Source organism: Panicum virgatum, chromosome 7N (genome assembly GCF_016808335.1).
Source record: "Panicum virgatum strain AP13 chromosome 7N, P.virgatum_v5, whole genome shotgun sequence".
NCBI lineage: Eukaryota > Viridiplantae > Streptophyta > Magnoliopsida > Poales > Poaceae > Panicum > Panicum virgatum.
This window is the reverse complement of record NC_053151.1, coordinates 29,108,123-29,128,780: the sequence shown is the minus strand read 5'-3', so window position 1 is coordinate 29,128,780 and position 20,658 is coordinate 29,108,123. Positions and strand designations below refer to the sequence as shown.

The window sequence follows — 20,658 nt, the reverse complement described above, 5'->3', positions numbered from 1 at the left end:
TTATTTCCTTCCCTTGTTCTATGTACTTGACTGTTTCTCTCCTTCATTCCCGTATGCAGATGATTGTTTACTTTCTTTTACACCCTTGATTACTTGTTTCTTTTTATTCACTTGTTTGTTTAATCATGGTGTTGTGTTTACCTCTTCTATCTCCCCATTTATTTCTTTTTCTTTTTTACGCACTTGATTGTTCATTGATTTTTATGTCCTTTTGTTTTTACATATATCGTTGAATTCGTTCTTTTCTTTTAGTCAACTAGCCTATCAACCAGCACCGGGTTTCTACTGCTTCACCATAAACCTCAAAGTATAGCTGGCACCTATCCTTACATAGCAGGGAATTCTTGTCGTTAAACTTAGGGAACTCTAGTTTGGGCATGGGTGATGATCGTGGTGGCGCTACTCCTGCATTCCCCAAAACAACCAGACGAATAGCTTGGGGTGGCATGGATGTACCCGTGACCGGGTGCGGAAGATGGGGTCCAAGGATCCCACCGCCAACATCCTGTTGGTTATGGTGAAGACGGGGCCTGCTAGGCCGCTTCGCAGACGATGTAGATGGGCGCGCGCGCTACCGATGGAGCCGTGAGATGTTGCCGCAAGTCGATGGAGCCTTACCATGTCGTCGTTGCACTTGTGAAGCAGCACGTTGAGCGACTCGTCCGTCTTCGATCTCCACGCATCAAACGCAGTCATGTTGTCGAGGGTCTTCTACATCATCAGCTCAAATCCCTCAAACTTGGTCGCCAGATCTTCCATGGATGAGGCGCTTTGCAACTGGATTTTGATGGGTTTGCATGAAGGAGGGGGAAACAAATTTTGGGTGAGTGGGGAGCGAAACTTTGATTACCAATTGTAAAGAACTCGATGACTAGAAGAGGAATTTGGGGATTTCGGGGGCTGGCTGGAATTTCGTAAGACTGGAAGGGGTTGGCTGGAATTTTAGGAGGCCTCAAGTCGAGATGTTGCCTCAAGTCGATGGAATTTTAGGAGGTGTAGCTGAACGGCTGGGGTGGCAAGTAGATTCAGCCTAGCCAGCCAGCCCAACCGTCCTTCCGAACAGGCAGAGTTCAAACAGAGTACGGCAACTCGCTGGGGATCGACAGCTAGTACCTATAATGGGCTCAGCCCACATAATGATCCATTACATAGATTCAAACACTTAACGCTAGCTATTACTCCCGGGTCGTGACAATAACTACCAACAAATTTGCTTATTTTGATAGGGGTAATTTGACCAATTTCAACAGCTCATCAATGAGTGGAAATTTGCTTACAGCTTTGACCGGACCAATAATTGTGGTAGTAAAATGTTTTTTTTTCCACATATATCGTTTTGGTCGACGGTGACGGCTATGTGCAGGTCGAATGAGATCTTCCGGCGATAGCTGAAAGCAACCTTGTGGCAGGCATGAGCAAGACCCAGCGAGAATATAGACGCTTCTGAAAGTCTGATTCTAGTGAACTTGTACCATATTCTAGGGAAGTCCATACACTAGGGGTCTTCCTAGTTTACGGTCAACCGTAAGGACAGTTCCTTATGGTCGATCTTCTGATAGCGGGTTTTTTTTCCTTTTTAAGTTTTTTTTGTCGTTTTGTGATTTAAAAAAATTTTAAAAAAGTTTCAAGAAACAGAAAATTTTTCAAGGGAGATTTAAAGGGCAGAAAAAATTTCAAGAAAAACTTTTTGCAATAGTTTTTTTTGTCTCGGGAAAAAAATTTGAATTTTTTTTTCCATTCATAGTAATTTCAAGAAAAAAATTTGAGTAGATGGAAAAATGATGGGAAAAACTTCAAGAAAAATATTTGAAAAATAAATTGAAACACAAATTGGAAGAAAAAAATTTCAGTCTAAAAAAAGTTTGGCAGAAACAGCTCTTAAAAAAATTTGCATAAAAAAAAGAAAAAAGGAAAAAAACAAAGGCGTCAAAAAATTTTGCATGAAAAAAAGAAAAAAACGGATCTGGGGGCGGCCGGCGATGGGGGCGAGTGCCGGCCTTCCCCGCCGACCCACCGCCGGCGCGGAGGGCGAGCGCCGGACCCGCAGCACCGTGGATCCTGCTGCCGGCCCCGCCGCGCCTCCGGCCGCGCGTCCCGCCTCCCGCCGCTGGCCAGCTAGCCCCGCCGCGCCTTCCATCGCTGACCGCCATGGAGCAGAGTGAGGGAGGGGAGAGAGGAAGGGGAAGGGATCTAGATGGAGTCGCGGTCGGATCCAGATGGAGAAATAAAAAAGTGAAGGGGAAAGGAGAGGGAGAGGCAGAGAGATAGTGGGCCCGCGCACGTGGTAGAAAATCAACCGTAGGGAAGGAAGGTTACGGTCAATTGTAAACTCAGCATCACGATACACTAGCGGGACCTCCCTCAGATTTTAGTCAAGGTCACCAACTCACCATGTGTGCGAGCGTGGAATTTCAAGAGTCTTCGAGGAAAGCCCCTTCATCTGCGGTCGTTATATGGCAGTGACGTTTTGGGAATTTTCAACTCCAGCTAGCCGGCTGATCACCGGAAATCCACCAACTCGTTGATTGATTCTGCGCTTGCATCGACTCGCGCTCCCAACGTCAAGAGGAGGTGCTCGATCGATTCTGCAGATACCCCCCTGCGCTAGCAAAATTCCAATTTCACGCTGATAGATTCCGCGGCCATGGCTCTCGTGCTCGTCGTACTAGTCTTGGTGCTCGTCTCCTCCCCGTCACGCGCTGCTTCTGCAAGGGACACCATCTCCCCCGGCGAAACGCTTGGTGGCAGCGACGAGCTCGTCTCCAGCAACGGCAAGTACAAGCTCGGCTTCTTCCCAACCGGCAGTGAGTCTCCTCGCAACGCCTCCAACTACTGGTATCTGGGCATATGGTTCAATAGGGTCCCCACGATGACCCCGGTGTGGGTCGCAAATGGGGACGACCCGATTGCCGATCTGACTACAGCAGTGCTCACGATCTCTCCGGACGGCAACCTCGTCGTCGGAAACCCGGTCACCGGATCCATCATCTGGTCCACCCAGGCCAACGTCACAACCAACAACACGATCGCAACGCTGTCAGACGGCGGGAATCTCATCCTACAGGCTCAATCTCTGGACCTCTCAGGTGTCCTATAGCAAAGCTTCGACCACCCCACGAGTAGTCTTCTCCCGGACGCGAAGCTCGGTTGGGACAAGGTCGCCGGACTGAACCGCCGTCTTGTTTCAAGGAAGAACTCTGCCGACCAGGCTCCTGGATCGTACTCGTTGGAGCTCGACCCCTCAGGTGCTGCTCAGTTCATCCTTGTAGAGCTAAACTCTGGCATAACATATTGGTCCAGTGGAGTCTGGAACGGCCGGTTCTTCTACTCAATACCGGACATGGGTGCTGATTCTGAATTTATCAACAACGGCAGAGAGGTGTACTTCATAAGTCCCATGCGGGATGCAAACGTCGTTGCGCGCCTTTCGTTGGAGGTTTCTGGTCAAATTAAGTCGTTCATCTGGTATGAGCAGTTACAATATTGGGTAACTGCTGCTGTCCAACCAAAATCTCAATGTGAGGTCTATGCACTTTGTGGGCCTTACGCAGTCTGCAACGATAATGTGATCCCCTCTTGCAACTGTATGGAGGGCTTCTCCATCAAGTCACTTAAGGATTGGGAGCTAGAAGATCGAACAGGGGGATGTATAAGAAATAATCCATTAGATTCCAGTTGTAACAAGACCACGGGTTCAACAGATGGATTCTACTCCATACCATGCTTCAGATTGCCCCAAAATCCTCAGAACACAACAGGTGTCCTGAACGAAGGTGAGTGTGCCCATGCTTGCTTAAGTAGTTGCTCCTGCACTGCGTACTCCTTCGGCGACTATGGCTGCTACGTCTGGCACGATGAACTGCTTAATGTCAAAGACCAGCAGTATAGTGACCTTACTAGTACTAAGGTGGAAATTCTAAAGGTTCGCCTTGCTGCAAAAGAATTGATAAGGTGGAAAAACCATAGAAGGAAAATGCTAGTTTGGGTTGTTACCAGTACAAGTGTGGCTTTGTTTGGACATGTCCTGCTACTGATGATTTGGAGGAACAAAAAAAAGCAGTATTTTTGCACAATAAACAATATTCAGGGTGGCAACGGAATTGTTGCATTTAGATAGACAGACTTGAAGCATGCAACTAAAAGTTTCTCAAGCAAACTAAGGAGCGGTGGTTTCGGCTCTGTTTACAAGGGGGTTTTGGCTGACTCAACTGCTATAGCGGTAAAAATGCTTGACGGCTTTAGTCAAGGGGAGAAGCAATTCAGGGCGGAAGTGAGCTCAATCGGAATCACCCAACATGTTAATTTAGTGAAATTGATTGGTTTCTGTTTTGAGGGAAACAAGAGGTTGCTAGTTTACGAGTACTTGCCATATCATTCTCTTGATGCTCATCTATTTCAGACAAGTGTCACGTTTCTGAATTGGAAAACAAGGTATCAAGTGGCCCTAGGAGTTGCTAGAGGACAGGCATACTTGCACGAGAGTTGCCGGGAATATATCATACACTGTGATATTAAGCCACAAAACATACTTCTTGATGCATCATTCACTCCAAAAATTGCAGACTTCGGAATGGCAAAGTTCATGCAAAGGGACTTTAGCCGAGCCTTGACCACAATGAGAGGTACTATAGGTTATCTTGCACCTGAATGGCTTAGTGGAGTGGCTATTACAACAAAAATTGATGTGTATATCTATCACTACAAAAAATCTGTTGATCCATGACGATTAAATTTTGTCACAGATCACTAAAAAACCGTCATAAAACAGTATCTATGACGATCTCAAATATTGTCATGTATTGAGCGTCACAGATTACACCTCGTGACGTTCCTTAAAAAATCGTCACAGATTGCTTGATCTATGACGTTTTGAAATCGTCATAGAATGTCTTTGGGCCTCCAAAGTCCAGCCCGAGCCCACTTTTTATGACAAAAATAAACGTCATAGATGGTTGCCACATCGTCATGAACAAAGTAGCCACATCACCAATAAGTGACATGGATGTTGACATGGCAGCTGACATGGCTAGTGATGTGGATAATGAGATGACGTGGCCAGTGACATGGATGATGTGGCCAGTGACATGAATGATGATGCTTCATTCTTAGCCCATTTGTTAACAAGCCCATTTTGGAACTGGGCCATTTTTAGCCCACTGTTCTAAACTAATATACACAGCATATTAAAAAAAACATTCCACCAAAAAATTTGGACAAATTTTCCAACAAATTAATTAGAATAGCCAATTCAGCCCAAAACACATACATGGTATTTAGACAATTTATCAGAATTACAACATCAAATCTGATACTCTCTCACGTCTAAACAACAAAAAGGCAGTTTCTAAAATCCAGATCCACAATTCACCCTGAAAAGTAGTAACCAGGTTGTCATTTCTGGAGCTCAAAGAAGGGGAATGTGGTCGGACTGGCAGTGTCGTTGCTTTCTCCATAGAGAGCCGATTTATTCCTGATAGACAACAAGAATCAATTAGCATCACAAGTATAACCAGGCTAGTCTTAGGCACAACTGAAATTAGTATGCAACTAAAATAAGTATCACAATTCATAACAAACTTTCAGTCAATAAAAATGCTTTGACTTAATGTAGTCAGGTAAGCTCATATATCTAAAATGAAAAGTGCATTATTGCCGACACACTATGTTACAAGATAATAAACTGCATGAAAGTTGTTCTCATCAAAATTAACTATTGAACATGATTAAGGATTGCATTCCCAAAGAATATGTTCTGTAGGACTGACCATTTGCCAGGAAAGAACTATCATAAATGTTTATAGATCAGTTAAAAACTACACTCTTCTCCCTCAAAAAAAACCACTCTTCAGTAGGTTTGCCAGCTTTGTGAAACTTGTTTTTAGGATTCTGCAGGGGACTTATCTGGGCGTAGATAACTCCAACACTGGAATCACTCGAAGAAGAAAATATCTGAATCATCTGTGCAAAGATGGAACGAATTCAGGCAAATCATAGGTATATACTTAACAGCATGTCGTAGGAGAACACAAAATGGGGCCTCAAAACATGCTAGTAGTTAATTGTTCTACAAAAATGAGCAGCACATTCGGACAATGCGGAACATGGCAGACCTACACCCCTACTTGTAAGATGCCTACTAAACAGAGTAAAACTCCCTGACCTCTCAACTTCAACATGAAACCAACAAAATGCAGTTAACAGCTAGAGTAATAGATAGAAACTGAAGAATTCAGACATTTTTATGAGTATTGAATAGAATAACAATAATGAGAATTCAAAAATTCAGACATGAATATAGGGTGCAAATAAGCACTCTGTTGTATCAGTGGAGTATAAGATTATTTGCTTAAAACTGTCATCCTCCCACCCTAGGAACTGATGAAAGAACTAGGCATCTTGAGACAACAGAACAAAAGTACATTCAAGGAAACCACTGCCGTCAAGACTTAATGACATAATGCGGTGGGCCAAATTCTAGGAAACACTGCTGTCTAGTAGTAAAATCAATCAAACAGAGACTAAGATTAATGGAGGCAGCCTTATATACTGCATTATATACTATTTGTGATATGTCATCCCATCCATGTTATTGCAGATGCAGCCTTATGTCAATGTGAAGCAAGAACAGCCACTGCCTGCAGACCGAAATCAAAAGAATCAGGGGCGGGTTAATGCGCATGGGGATCAAGAATAGTAGCTTAAATCCAAAGAATTAGGGGCGAATCTCGGCCTCCTCCTCTGTCTGCAGCACCTCATCTAGCTTAAATCCAAAGAATTAGGGGTGCAGATCTGAGGGGCGGAGGGAGAGAGGAGCAGACCCCGGACGAGCCGAGCGTAGACCTTAGCCCTCCTCCGACTTGCCATGCCCTTGCCGTAATAGAACCTAGCAAGAAAGTAAAGGGGATGAGAGGAGGAAGGGACAATGCAGAGGAGAAGGTGAGAAGGGAATGGAGGGGTGCAACTGAACCTGGATCCACCGACGCCATGTCGTTCGCCGCCGCATCTGTGTCGTCGGCGACCTGCGGAGGGGCTCCTAACGCTAGCGGACGAGGCCGAGCGCCGCTGCGATTTCGAGGCCGCGGCCACCTTCCTCGAGTCTGCTCGGCGCCCGCCCTACGCCGCCAAGCTACTCCTGCTCGCCGAGGCCCGCGCTTGGGCGGCGTGCGGGGAGGGAACAGGGATGGCGACAATTTGGGTGGGATGGGGACAAGGATGGAGACATGGGCGAGATGGGCTCTCTGTCTTGTGAGTAGGGAGGACGGCGATGTGGTCGGGAGGCTGAGGAAAGGGTAATGTGGCTAGGGTTTCAGCTGCTTTTATACTATGGGATCACAATTACAGCCGTTAGATCGGAAATGGATGGTCATGAATAGCTGGACCAAGTAGGCCGAGATAGAAACGGCCCATAACTGTCTTAGATTAGTTTTTTTCCTTTTTTCATTTAAAAATATCCTTGTGAAGAAATTTGTAAATATGTTTATGTCATGGGTGTAAATATATTTTTCACATGTACAAAACACTATGTCAGTTGTTGTGGATAATTCTCAACTTTTTTGGAACACATTTGCTATTTTCTACCTCTTAATTTAATTTCTGTGCTTATAGAAAGAAATTCCAATTTGAACTATATGTGCCACCAGAATTGATTCAAAAAATTGTATAAAATTCATATTTAACTGTATGTCATGTATTATAGCCCATTTCCTCTATAGATATGAAAAAATTTAACTTTCTTTTAGAGACAACTCAAACTTATATCCTCAAACCACTATCCAATAATTGTAGTAATGTTTAAATTTGCTCGAAAAATTCTAAGTTTTGGTATGAAATCATTTTATGAACAAAAAAGCTTAACAAAAAAGTTTCACATGATTTCACAACTTTTTGAGTACATATTGTTCACAAAAAGAACGCGTGTACACGATGTTTCATACACTTCAACTTAAACTTTGAAGTTTGCACATCATAGTTCATTTCCTTCCTTAGATACATTTCAATTTTGAATATTGCCTTTCCTTTACCATACTAATGATATTTGTGCATTTGCATTGCAACCTTATATACAAAAAACTTATTTTTCTATTTTTAAATAACTAATAATGGGACCCTTGTGAAGAAAATTGTAAATATGTTTATGTTATGGGTGTAAATATATTTTTCACATGTACAAAACAATATGTAAGTTATTGTGGAGAATTCTCACCTTTTTTGGAACACATTTGCTATTTTCTACCACTTAGTTTAATTTATGTGTGCTTATAGAAAGAAATTCCAATTTGAACTACATGTGCCACCGGAATTGATTAAAAAATTGTATAAAATTCATATTTAATATGCCATAGAATCATTTTATGGATGTATAATGCTGACATAAAAATTTTATAAGATTTTACGATATTTGAGCTATATGTTGTTCATAATTGACGTGTGGCTAGGTAGTAGAGAATATCAAAGAATCATAGTACTGGAAACAAACGTTGACGTGTGGCTAGGTGGATGATGGTGTGGCTCTCGCGCGCCGGGTGACGTGGCGCTGCCGGGGGCAGGTGTAATGGCGCCCAGCCCGGTGAAGCATGGGCCCTGATGACTGGACCAAGCCACACCTTCGTGAAGTGGTAGGCCTTGTCCTTCCCCAGCGTGAGGTTTGCGGTTCGAACCCTTCCTGGTGCTCTAATTTTGCTGAAAAACAATACAATTATATAGTACAAAATTATAAATATATCGGAAACTACCACATGCCCGCTCGCAGTCCAGTGGTTCAGCGATGCGACCTGGGTTCGAAGCCCCTTCTGCTCCCCATTTTTTTATCTAATTCAACCATTCTGGAGAATAGGTTTATCTAAAATAAAATGCTATACTTTGATACAAACCAACTGATGGTATGTTGGTGAAAGCAGACTCCCGTGCAGCGCTGCGGTCCTAGTTCGAATCCCTAGTTCGAATCCCCCCGCAACTTCTTTTTTGTTACAAATTTCGCGTATAGATGTGGTGGCAGTTTTTATCTAATATAAAATGCTTAACTTGATGCAAACAAAGTAATGGCGCGGTGGTAGAGCAGGCCGAAGTTCAGCCCTGTCACCGGGGTTCGAATGCCCTTGGTGGCCTAATTTTTTACCCTTTTTCTTTCTATTTTTTTAAAAGCATTTGTGTCCTACATGACAGGTGGGTCCATGTTGACGCCATGCAAACAAAATGATTTTCTGCATGTTTATAGAAAATAATTACAATTTGAACTACTTCTATTTCAAATACTATTTAGAAAATTACTAAAAATAAATTTTAAGTATGGTTGTTCAATTATAGCTCATATCATAAAAATAGATGAAAATTTGAAATGTTTGTTTGGGATAGTTCAAATTTTTTTCATTCACTTTTTTTATTCAATCACATATGCATGTACCACGGGAGGATAGGGAGCAGAATATGACTTAGTAGAATGTTGAAATTTGGTTTAAGGCTTTTAGTTTCTTTTTCGTGTGCGCTGACTAAGCTGCCACATAAGCATCAAATTAGAGAAGCAAAAACTTGAATTGAAAATGAAAAATGTCAAAACATATAGTTAAAATAGCTATGACGATTTTTATGACATTAATATTAAAACGTCATGTTTTGTGGGCTCAGTTATGACGAATTCAATAAAACATCATATTTTGTGGGCTCAATTATGACGAATTCAATACAACGTCATAAAGTTCTGGGTCTAGGGTCCATACCTTCAAATTCGTCATAGATTGTGTGCAATTGTGACGCTCCATTAAAATGTCATAAAATTTTCGTCATAGATCACCACATTTCTTGTAGTGTATGGGATGTTGCTTTTCGAAATTATATCAGGAAGTAGAAACACATCTGAACAATGCAGTAGTTGTGCTGATAATGATGTTTATTTTCCTCTGCAAGTCGCAAATGGTATTCTTAAGGGCGATGTGCAGGGTTTGGTAGATCCTAAGGTGTGTGGAGATGTCAATTTGGAAGAGGTAGAACGAGTTTGCAAAATTGCTTGTTGGTGCATCCAAGATAAGGACTCCGATCGACCAGCGATGGGTGAGGTTGTTCAGATTTTAGAGGGGCTACGTGAGGTCGATGTGCCTCCACTTCCAAAAATACTCCAAGCTGTTGCAGGAAGCCCACATTAATGTTTTATTCTTTTTGTGGAAATAAGTATTTGTTTTTGTGAGGACAGTGAATTTGATTTGAGAGTGAACTCTTGTAATGAATGAGCATATCTTGCATTCAAGAATCATTCAAAAATATAAGAATATCTGGCATAATTCACCCCTCATCTTACTCATCATTAACTCAAGCTTGGTAATTGGTTAGCAAAAGGCCTAGGTTAATTGCATCTCTAGAATCTTTGTGATTAATTGAGAGGCACCATAAAGCTATTTTCTGTTCCTCATTATTCATCTCTTTTTTTTTGCGAGTACTCATTATTCATCTCTAAAATCCTAGATATGACTATATTCGTGAACAGAAGGAGAATATCTGTAGTAGAACAAATCAAACATGATATTTGTGATATCACTACTATTAACGACAATCAACCATGAATCTATTAATTTTATCCACACCTTTTTTTGTTGAACAAATTACTTGGGTACAAAATATCACCATCAATCAGCCAATATCTTTTTTTTTATTGGTTGTTGGGTAAGGCTCTCATGGATGGATACCTTTCATGTGCCCTAATCAGCATATGTCCTACATAGGGTAGAGCCACTAGTGGGAGATATGATGCGCAACGTGACAACAAAACCCTGAGCAATGCAGCAGAAGAGGGGCTCATCTGTGGAGAGCCCCGCTTTGATCATTCGAACCTGGGATCTGGAGCCCCTGGAAGGGACATTGGCTCTCACACAGGTCTCGCATTTTTCTTCCTTGCAGGTTGACCTTACCTCTTCATCTCTTAACTAGGCATATAGTCCGCCCATTTGCGCGGCTAGTATTAAAATTTAAAATTTTATATCATTTAGTATCATTACTATTTTTAAAAACTTTATAATATTTCTTACTACCATGCACCACTCTTTTCGTTATAGTAAACTATGCCTTAGGGTTGGAAAATGTAACACCCTAAAATTTACTTCTAAAACTGTTCATAATAGTTATATAATTTTCGGAGTCAAAAGTAATTAATTTTGCAATATTTAAAATACACCATAGGTTTAAAATTGAATTGTTGCATTCATGCTAGTGCATATTTTATTTTTGTATGTTTGTGTTTGAGTTTCTAAAGCTCCCAGAATTTTCTGAGGCTTTTATCTATTTTCTTATTTTATTTTGATTTCTGCGCACCAAAAATACATTTTTCTTTTTCTTTCCCCTTTCCTCCTCCTTTTTCTTCTTTTCCTTCCCAACCTGGGCCGCCAGCCCACTTTCTCCGCGCCGGCCCGTTTCCTTCTCTTCCTTTCTTTTCTTCTTCACCCGCCGGTCCGACTTCCTTTTTCCCCCTCTTCCCTTTCCTTTCGGTCCAATCCGGCCCGCACTCTTTCCCTTTCTTTTTCTTTTTGCTTCTCTCGCTGACGGGCGGGCCCCGCCCGTCATCCCTCTCCTCTCGCCGAGTCCGGCTCGGACTCGAGTTTTCCCCTCCGCCCGGGCCCGCAGGCGCGGACGCCAAGGCCGAATCAGCCCCCGCCGCGTCCCTTTTACCTCCGTGTAACCCGGCCCCGCGGACCCTACACATTTTCAGCGCCGCCTTTTTGCCTTAGCCCCCTACGCACATGCAAGTGCGGAGCCGCCGCCGCCCGAGCACCTCTGCGCCGCCGTGGATCTGCTCCGCCGCCGCCTCTCCGCCCTCACCGCCACCTGCTTTCGCTTCGCGGTGAGCTATCCGACCGAATCCGCTCCTCTTTGGTGTACTTTGGCGCTCAGTCGAGCTCGGTCGCGCTCGCCGGACCTCTGCCGCCGCCTCGCTTCGCCGTCGGCCACCGTCGGCGTCTCCTCGGGCCCCAAAATCCCCCTAGTTGTGTTCCCTGCGTTGCATGCATGCTATAGCGCCCTTCAGCACTATTTTTCGTGCGCCGTGACATTGTTTAGGTGTATCGCCAGCGAACCTCCGCCGCGCGGGCAGGCAGCGCCGCCGCGCGTTGGTGTCCCGCTGCCGCCCGACCTCTTGATTCGATCAGGGCCGTCGGATCGAGATCCGACGACTGGTGGCCGGTCCCTTTCTGAGTCAACAGGAAACACTCCGGTCAACCTTGGCCATTTTACGCTCAAGCCCCTCAGTTTCCCCCTAATCAACCCGCGGTCCTCTTTTACTCAAAAGTATTTCTGTTTTGTTCCCAGTTTTTACAGAAAAAGCCTAGCTTTTTCATAAATAGAACCCACCGTCCTAGCTTCAGTTTTTATGCGTTAGCCCTTATGTTTTTTGCAAAATTATGTTTTAGTCCCTAGTTTCTTACTGTTTAGCATTTTTTAACGGTTGTTCTTACAAATGAGCCCCTATAAAACTGTTTTTAGCATATCTTTACCGTTTTAACTCTGTTTTAAGCGTTCTTGGTACCGTTTCGATCGTTGCAATGCATAGAGCCTATTTTTAAGTATTTTATCTCTGTTTTTCGTTGATTGGTGCACTGATTTATTTTAGTTCCATTGTTTGCTTGTATGTACTCGTGTTGCTTGGCGTGTTCGTGATGTTTAGACGAAGAGCTGTTCGAGAACCTTCAAGATCAAGATTTTGAAGACTTTGAGCAACAGCAAGTGAACGAGGAAGGCAAGTATATTCCTTGATCATATTTGGTCCTACTCACATTTAATTTACACTTGCATGCATTAAATTGATCGGGTACCTATTATCTTTATTGTTGAATAGCCGGGTTTTTCTTCATAAAAGCTTTTGGGTAGTATGCTTAGCCGCTGAACAATGGTTATGGGTGGTTAATGAAAGCTTTATACTTGTCACAAGGTTTACATTTTTTTGATGAACATTATGATACTTTGATAATGATGATTAAAATCAACCATGGAGAACCACCCGGGAAAACAGCGCAACCACAAGACTATATGGCTCTGGTCTTGGCTGATTAATTAGATTTCTCTAGCCTGTTAGTAGCTTACCGAAAGGCGCAAGGGATTTGGTACGCTTATGAGGTACGCTCGTTTTGGAGGAGGGTGCACTCGCCCAGTTGCTGAAATCTCAGCGGGTTACTACTGGTTAGGGAGTCTTTGTAAAGGTCTCGTAGTGAATCTCTGCCACTCACCAAAGGAAGTGTTTAAGGGCCTTGCAAACCCGGGCATCAAGGGAGACACGACTTGTGGGTAAAGTGTGCAATCTCTACAGAGTGAAAACTTGTATATCAGCCGTGCTCACGGTCAAGAGCGGCCCGGACCCTCACATGTCTATTTAATTGAAATCATTGCTTAATTCAGTTGTTCATTTATTCCAAGGTTTATTTATTACTTTAGTATTTAAATTGTTTTTATAAATGTGGGTTTGGATTCATTTAAGTAGTAATGCTAGTTTAATAACTATTTAATTAAAATGATTACTGCTTATTCAGTCAGCCTTATTTCTTGATATTAGCCTTGCATATCATTTATTTTTCTAATATACTTACTGAGTACGTCATGTGCTCACCCTTGCTATATTAACACCGCTCAGACCAAGATCAATTTGAGGACTTCCCAGAGGACATCCAAGATTTCTAGGCGTATGTTCCCCCAGTCAGCTACCTGTGGAGTTGGATGGATTCGCTGCTCGAAAAAATGCGAACTGAAATGCTATTTATTTATGTTATGACTTTCAGCTTGGTTTGTAATAAATAATTTCGGTACTTTATGACATTGCTTCTGTTATTCACTATTGTCGTCATATGTGTGTAATTTGATCCTGGCGCACATATAATTTATTGCTCGTTTATTCCCTCAAAATCGGGTGTGACAAAGTGGTACCAGAGCCGTGTTGACTGTAGGACGTCAGCCTAGTTAGTAACGGTCGTTAGTTAACCATGTTCTGACCCGTATTAATATTGTTCTTGCTTTTATTTAATTAATTCTAATTCATTAGTCATTTATCTCCTCCTTGTTGCTAATCATTTCTTATTTATTATATTCTTATCGTGTTCATTTATTATATATGGCCATTTGTCCTATCTCTATATTCTTTTTGTACTAACTTCGATAATTGTCTCTTATAGATGGTTCTCTCTAGAAGTGCTGCCAGCTCGTGTAGCAGCCCGCTTCCCGCTGACGCTAGCGCAGGCGTGCCTGTTCCTGAGCCCGCACCTGAGCCTGTGCCCACACCTGAGCCTGTACCTGTGCCTGTTGCTGAGGAAGACCCTAAGGAAGAGGAGGGCCAGACTGAGGATGATCAAGCTGAAACTGCACAAGAGGTACATGAAGACGCACCTGAAGCTGGAGCTGGAGTTGTTCCACCGCTACCGCCGCCAGCACCGCTGCAGCCAGAGAGGTGGACCTTGCAGTATCATCATCATAGGGGCAACTGCTACTTCTCCAGGGTGCTGCGCATGCTATTCCAGTACTTGCACATTCCAGTGGAGATTGACTACTTGGCTAGACAGAGGACTCACCCACGGTACCTAGAAGAAAGGACTGTGTCTGCTCGGATTCTCGCGCCAAACAACGTGCATGGAGGAATGACAGAGGTTTCAGTTCACTATGCCATGTCAGTCAGAGATACCTATGAAGCTGGAATTAGTGACGCTGCAAGTTAGACTTTGTCAGTGTTGTGTTTCCACCGTGGAGCTGCTTTGGACAACTCCGTCTGGAGACACTTCCCCAGACATGCTGAAGGAGACATGAGGAGCGCTATCGTTGGAGTGCAGAACTTCCTAAACACCAGGATGGTTGCTCAAGTTGGACTCACCGCCACGCTTCACACCTAGATGGAGCGCACTTCTGAGGAGCTGCAGGGCATCCGCCACCGGCTGGCAGATGCAAGGAGGGAGAACGACACACTCAAAGCTCAGCTTCAAGGGAGAGATCCGCCTAACCATGAAGATGATGACTACATAGCCCTTTCACTACCGTGCTGCCTTAGGAGGATCCCTAAGATAGTAGTCCACATTTAGTGTTGCTTAGTGTTAGTTGAGTTGTTTGTGAGTCGTGTGTAATGAACCTTCCGGTATGCTTGTGATTTTGTTATTATGTTAATGGTGTGATTTGGATTTTTGTAATGATTGCGATGTGTTGTGGGGGTAATTGCCACAACGACATCGATTTAGTTATAATAATTAGTGCTGGGTCATATTTTGGGAAATCTTTAGCTTATTATCGTTTTTATCATATATGTTCCATCATATCATTATCCTTGTGTTATTCATATCCATCATAGCTTCAGTACTGCTTTCATCCATGATATTCATATCTGTCTTATTCCTGCTATCCATGCCTTGATCATATCTATTTGTTCTATCTGCTGAATACTTTTGTACTTCAATCTCTTTAATCATTAAGGCTTAGAATATTTGAGTTAGAACTATTATTATCTACTACTTGTTAGTAACTCTTACCTATTTAAGATGGTGTTCTTCTATACGTCCTTGCTATCTTTACCTTTGATTTAGCTTTCAATCTATCTTATATCTTTCTTTATCTATCTCTTCGAAACAGATGAATGCTGGAGGCAGAGGCAGAGGCAGGGGCAAAGGTAGAGGTAGAGGCAGAGGGAACCAGGAGGAGGCCCAGATCCAAATGCCAACATCCCGCCACCTCCACCACCACCTCAGTTCGATGTGGCGCAGCTGATGGCCTTGCAGACTCAGATCTTGCACGGGATTGCAGCCACCATGGCCAACCTTTAGGCTCAGCAGAACCAGGCGCCACCACCACCTCCACCTCAGCCAAGGGACAAGCACAGGGAGTTCATGAGCCACAAGCCCCCTACATATTCTCACTCAGCTGATCCACTTCAGGCTGATGATTGGCTCAAGGCAGTTGAGAAGATGCTAGATATTGCTCAGTACAATGACAGGGAGAAGGTTCTGTATGCTTCAGGCAGACTTGAGGGGTCTGCAGCTGATTGGTGGGATGCATATACTAGTGCTCATGCTAATCCTATCACCATCACCTGGTTAGAGTTCAAGAATCACTTCAGGTCGCACCATATTCCAGCTGGAGTGATCAAGCTTAAGAAGAAGGAGTTCCTCAGTCTGAAGCAGGGGAGCATGACTGTGAGTGAGTATCGTGACAAATTCATTCAGTTGTTGCGATATGCTCCTGAGGATGTGGCTGATGATGAGAAGAAGCAGGAGCTGTTCTTGGAGGGTCTGAATGGAGGATTGCAGTATCAGCTGATTGCTCACACCTTTTCTAGCTTTCAGAAGATGGTAGACAAGGCGCTTGTTCTTGAGCACAAGCGTCGTGAGCTGGAAGATCGCAAGAGAAAGTTCAACAGCCCAGGGCAATCTAGCAGCAGCACTCGCCCTCGCTTGCCCATGCCACAGGGCCCACAACAGCGCACTGGGATGCAACAGGGGCAGTATAAGAATCAGCCCTTCAACCAGAACCAGAGTCAGTTTCAGCGTCCTAATCAGATGGGTCAGCGTCCCAGCACCCCCCAGAACCGTCAGAATGCACTCCCTGGCCCTCAGATGAAGACTAGTGCTCCTAGCACCCCTATTGGGAAGGGATGCTTCCATTGTGGTGAGGCAGGTCACTATGCCAACAACTGCCCAAAGAAAGTTGCACACACTACAACAAATATGAACTTTTGTGACGAATACCTCATGACATAAAGGCTATTCGTCGTTACGGTAGTTTGCTTTGTGACATTTTCTATTGGGCAGTATAGTTTAGTGATGAAAATGAGTTGTCTGTCACTAAGATCAACTCAAAATCGTCACAAACGATTACCGTTTTAAATTATGACAAATTTTATGTCATCATGAAAGCTAATTGACAGACGTCACAAATTTATGACTAATTGAAAATATTGATTGGTCATAAAATTTGTTTTCAAAGAATTGAGAAGTGGGTGCACAAATTATTTTTATTATTTACTTAGTAATAAAATACTGGTACTATTTTCAGAACTAACCTTGCATTGCATTTGTTTGTTCCTAAACCATGGACTAATTCGAATATCAAAACTAATTGTTATACTTATTTGATGAAGTTAATTAAGGAAAATATTGCTAGTGTGAATATATTTGGAGTTGTTCACATTTAATTTGAATCTACCTTGTTCATTTGAGTTCGAGTTGGATTTATTTTCTTATGTGAAAATTGTGTGGAATTTAAAATGAGGTGTGCTCCTCAATTTAAATTCATATGCTAAATAATCCTAACCCACTGGTCCCACCTAGACCCTACGCGAGTTTGACCCGAATCCTAACCCTAACCTGAACCCGTGTCCAAAACCGGTCCAAACCAAACCCAAGACCTAGCTAAAACCCAACTCACACAGTCCAACCCAAACCACCAACCCGTTGGCTCTGCAACCCAAGCAGCCTAGCCCGCTGCTAGCCGCTCCGCGCGGCCCATCACCACGCCTCCAGCCCAAATCGCCACCTGCAGCCGCCCCTGTTACGCCTTCTTCAACCCTGTTACGCCTCCCTCTGGCCTTTCCTGTGTGCCGCCGCCCATCTCTGCTTCGGCCGCCGCCCGCCCCCCCCCCCCCCCCCTTCCTCGCCTGCCCGCGCACCCGCGCGCGCGCCACGGCGCCCTGCCAACCACTCACGGCCGCGCACCCCCATGGCTTGGCCGCCAGCAGCGCCGCCGCCGGTCTCCACCGTCGCCGCCACAGAGGAGGAGCTCGACCCCGCGCAGCCCGTGCCGAAGTTGCCGCCGCCACCCAGAAGAAGAGAAGCAGAGGAGGAGCCGAGTGGGAGATGGAAGGAGAAGAGGAGGAGGAGCGCCCGCCGGGGCTTGACATTGCCGCCGCGCTGGAGGAGAGGAGGAACGCGAGGAGGAGGGGAACACCGCCGCCAGGAGCACGACCTCACAGTCGCCTCGCCGTCCTCGCTGCACCAAGGAGGCTAGGAGCCGACCTTTGCGGTCTTCAGGACGAGTAATGTGTTGCTTTTCCCCTAACCTGCTAATTCACTCCGAATAGTCTTGGTGATTCTCACGGAGTAATTGTGACATGAAGTGCTTGTTCTCGACACACTTGGATTTGGATCCATAAATGTAGATGCATTCGGTTGATACTTGAGGGCAGGGTAGAAAGAGAAGACAATTTGCAGAAGTGAAAAATTGCATGCATACGCTCATGTTCCTTTCATCCCTAGACTTAGAAATGTAATAATCCTCGATTCCTTCAATTTTATCATTAGAAGCAATAGAGGGGTATTTTTCTTACTGTGTTGCTTGCAAATTATTTGTGCAGTGGGTGCGCCGTTTAGAAGATGGCTCTGTAAATTTCATAGAAGGTACTTTCTCTTATTCTTTATTTTGTCATAGAAAAGAAAGGTATTTATTTTGTCATGTGGTTGATGTTCTTTTGTAGAATACACAGGAGGGATGCATAACTTTGTGTTAAGAAAAGTAAAACAAAGTTTTGCAACATGAGTCTTGTACAAGATGAATTATATCTGTGATGGTAGCTTGTATAAATATGAAGTTCATTCATTGCAAACTTTGCTGCAGGAGACCTCATCAGGTTGATTAAAAGATACCCTTGTTTGCTGCTCTCTCTGCGTTTCATGCAAAAAAAAAAGGACGCGTGTCGATCAGCCTTCGAGCCACGGTGCTCCTCTCCGCGCACGGGGCGCGCGCTTTCCTCTCCGCCTAGAGGCGTGCGGGACTGCGGCAAAATTGGGCCGCAGCGCTCGTGGTGGCTCCCACCTTATCCCTTCCCCGATCTCTCTTCTTATCCATGACAGCTCCGGTAAGGCTCTTAGCTTCTCAGATCAATTTGATGTCATTTCTTTGTTGCTTAGTGCTTACTACAGCTCGAATAATTTCAGTTGTTAATCAATAGGTTCATGTATTTCAATCTGTAACGTTCATGTACCATGAGTACACGTCAGTATCTTCTCAACTTTCTAGCCATGAGTCCAAAACTTGGTTCATCAATATATTTATAAATAAGATATTTACTGCTGCGAAAGACTCATTTATCGAAAATCTTTGAGTTTCATCTGTTTACATGTCATGTGCATGCAATTATGCTAGGTTGCCCCTCCCCCTGCATCACTTTTATAGACACAAGTACTTATGGTTCATATCATGTTCCATTTGTCATGAGATATCCAGATTGCAACTTGCTGCATGTATACCGGAGATAAATGTGTAGACTTTGCTAAAGGAGTGAAAACACATGTCTATGTTTTTTTTTTGGTTCAATTTATAAATTTATAAGAAGCGGAGAAGGGGTGAAATGGCATATTATATGCTATTGATTTATCACAACTATTGTCTGATTATAATAGAAGCAAATCAACCAATGGTCAGGTCTACAGTTAGGATAGTATTGCTCCGGCGCTTGCAAGCAGAGAAATTGAGAAAATAAGAAAAGTGTTTCTACTATGATGTGTGTTCGAAAATGTAACTGAATTAGAACATCTCACATTTCAGTGTGATTTTCTTTTATTTCTAATCTCACATTCCACTGTAGTTTTCTTTCATTGTCATGATAGGGCGCGTTGTTCATGTTGTATAAATCTGAAGCTCATTCATTGTAAATCTACAGCCACTCCAATCTGACAATACTTCAAGTCACTTTTGGTTTCCCAATCTGTAAGTACTCTCAGTTTCCCAGTCTTGTGACCTTGCGTTTCATCATTTAGAAACCATGTAACCTGAATGTCTTCAAGTCTATAAGTATTAAAAAAACAAGGCATTAACTGCTACTTTGGAATGAGCATATATGTACATATATGGTCTGATTTTCTAGTGGACTCTGTGCTTCTTGAATTTAAGCATACGACTACCTAGTTAATGTCTTTTTTTACATAGCTTGTTTGTATCCGTGATTTTTCTTTGTTTGTATCTTCAATCACTAAGTTCCCATAACTTGTTAGATAATATTTGTGCAACTTAATTCTTCCGGAATCTATGAAAAATTTATTTGGGATTCGTCTTTTGAATGTAATTGTGTGTACATGTGAAGTTTATGTTTATGCTTTAAAATTTATTGGTGGTTCTTTCTGGTTGCAGGTTGCTACTTTCGAAACAAGGCCGTGGAAGATTTCTAATTCAAGTGAAAAGCATGAAAGTGAAAGCTCTCATGTTTGATTCCAGGCCTAACTTTGATAGTGTCTTTCTAATCGAGTCCAGTAGAATGATTTTGGTACTGTATATAGGTTTGTAGCAAAATATATACTGAAAGTGTACTTTGTAACTTGAGATTGGGCTATTTGAATTTTGGATGTGTCACTATTGATACTGAAAGTGTACTTTGTGATTTGAAAGTGTATTTTGTGATTTGAATTTTGGATGTGTCACTATTGATACTGAAAGTGTATCAATAGTGTCACAATTAGTCTGCCACGCGACATTCTAATCATCGCAACATCAGCAGAGGATTTTTTTTTGTGACTTTTCTTGTTCTTGCATAGTCAGCTATGGCATAGATTTCATGACGCTTTTCAGGCTTGGTAGTGACGAAAATCAAGTGTCACAAATTAGCGACACTACAAGGATTGTCACGAAATTTGTGACAAAAAGAATATGTTTTCGTCACAAAATATATTTATGACCCACATTAGATGACGAACACATTTTCGTCACCCGAACGTCACAAAATGCAAAACGTAA

The 20,658-nt window shown here is 43.2% G+C and overlaps 1 long non-coding RNA gene and 1 pseudogene across 5 annotated transcripts; both read left to right on the top strand.

Moving 5' to 3' along the window:
- The first annotated feature begins 2,574 nt into the window (after window positions 1-2,574).
- Window positions 2,575-10,162, top strand: LOC120682972 (annotated as a pseudogene).
- Window positions 10,163-17,599: 7,437 nt separating this feature from the next.
- Window positions 17,600-20,312, top strand: LOC120683760. 5 transcript variants are annotated; one of them, XR_005678916.1, is made up of 4 exons: window positions 17,600-17,968; window positions 18,092-18,198; window positions 18,287-18,329; window positions 18,547-20,312. It is a non-coding gene; the product is annotated as an uncharacterized LOC120683760 (long non-coding RNA). The 5 variants fall into 5 exon arrangements; XR_005678913.1 differs by having other exon boundaries at window positions 17,600-18,198; window positions 18,547-19,638; window positions 20,059-20,312; XR_005678915.1 differs by having other exon boundaries at window positions 17,600-18,198; window positions 18,560-20,312.
- Window positions 20,313-20,658: the final 346 nt, after the last annotated feature.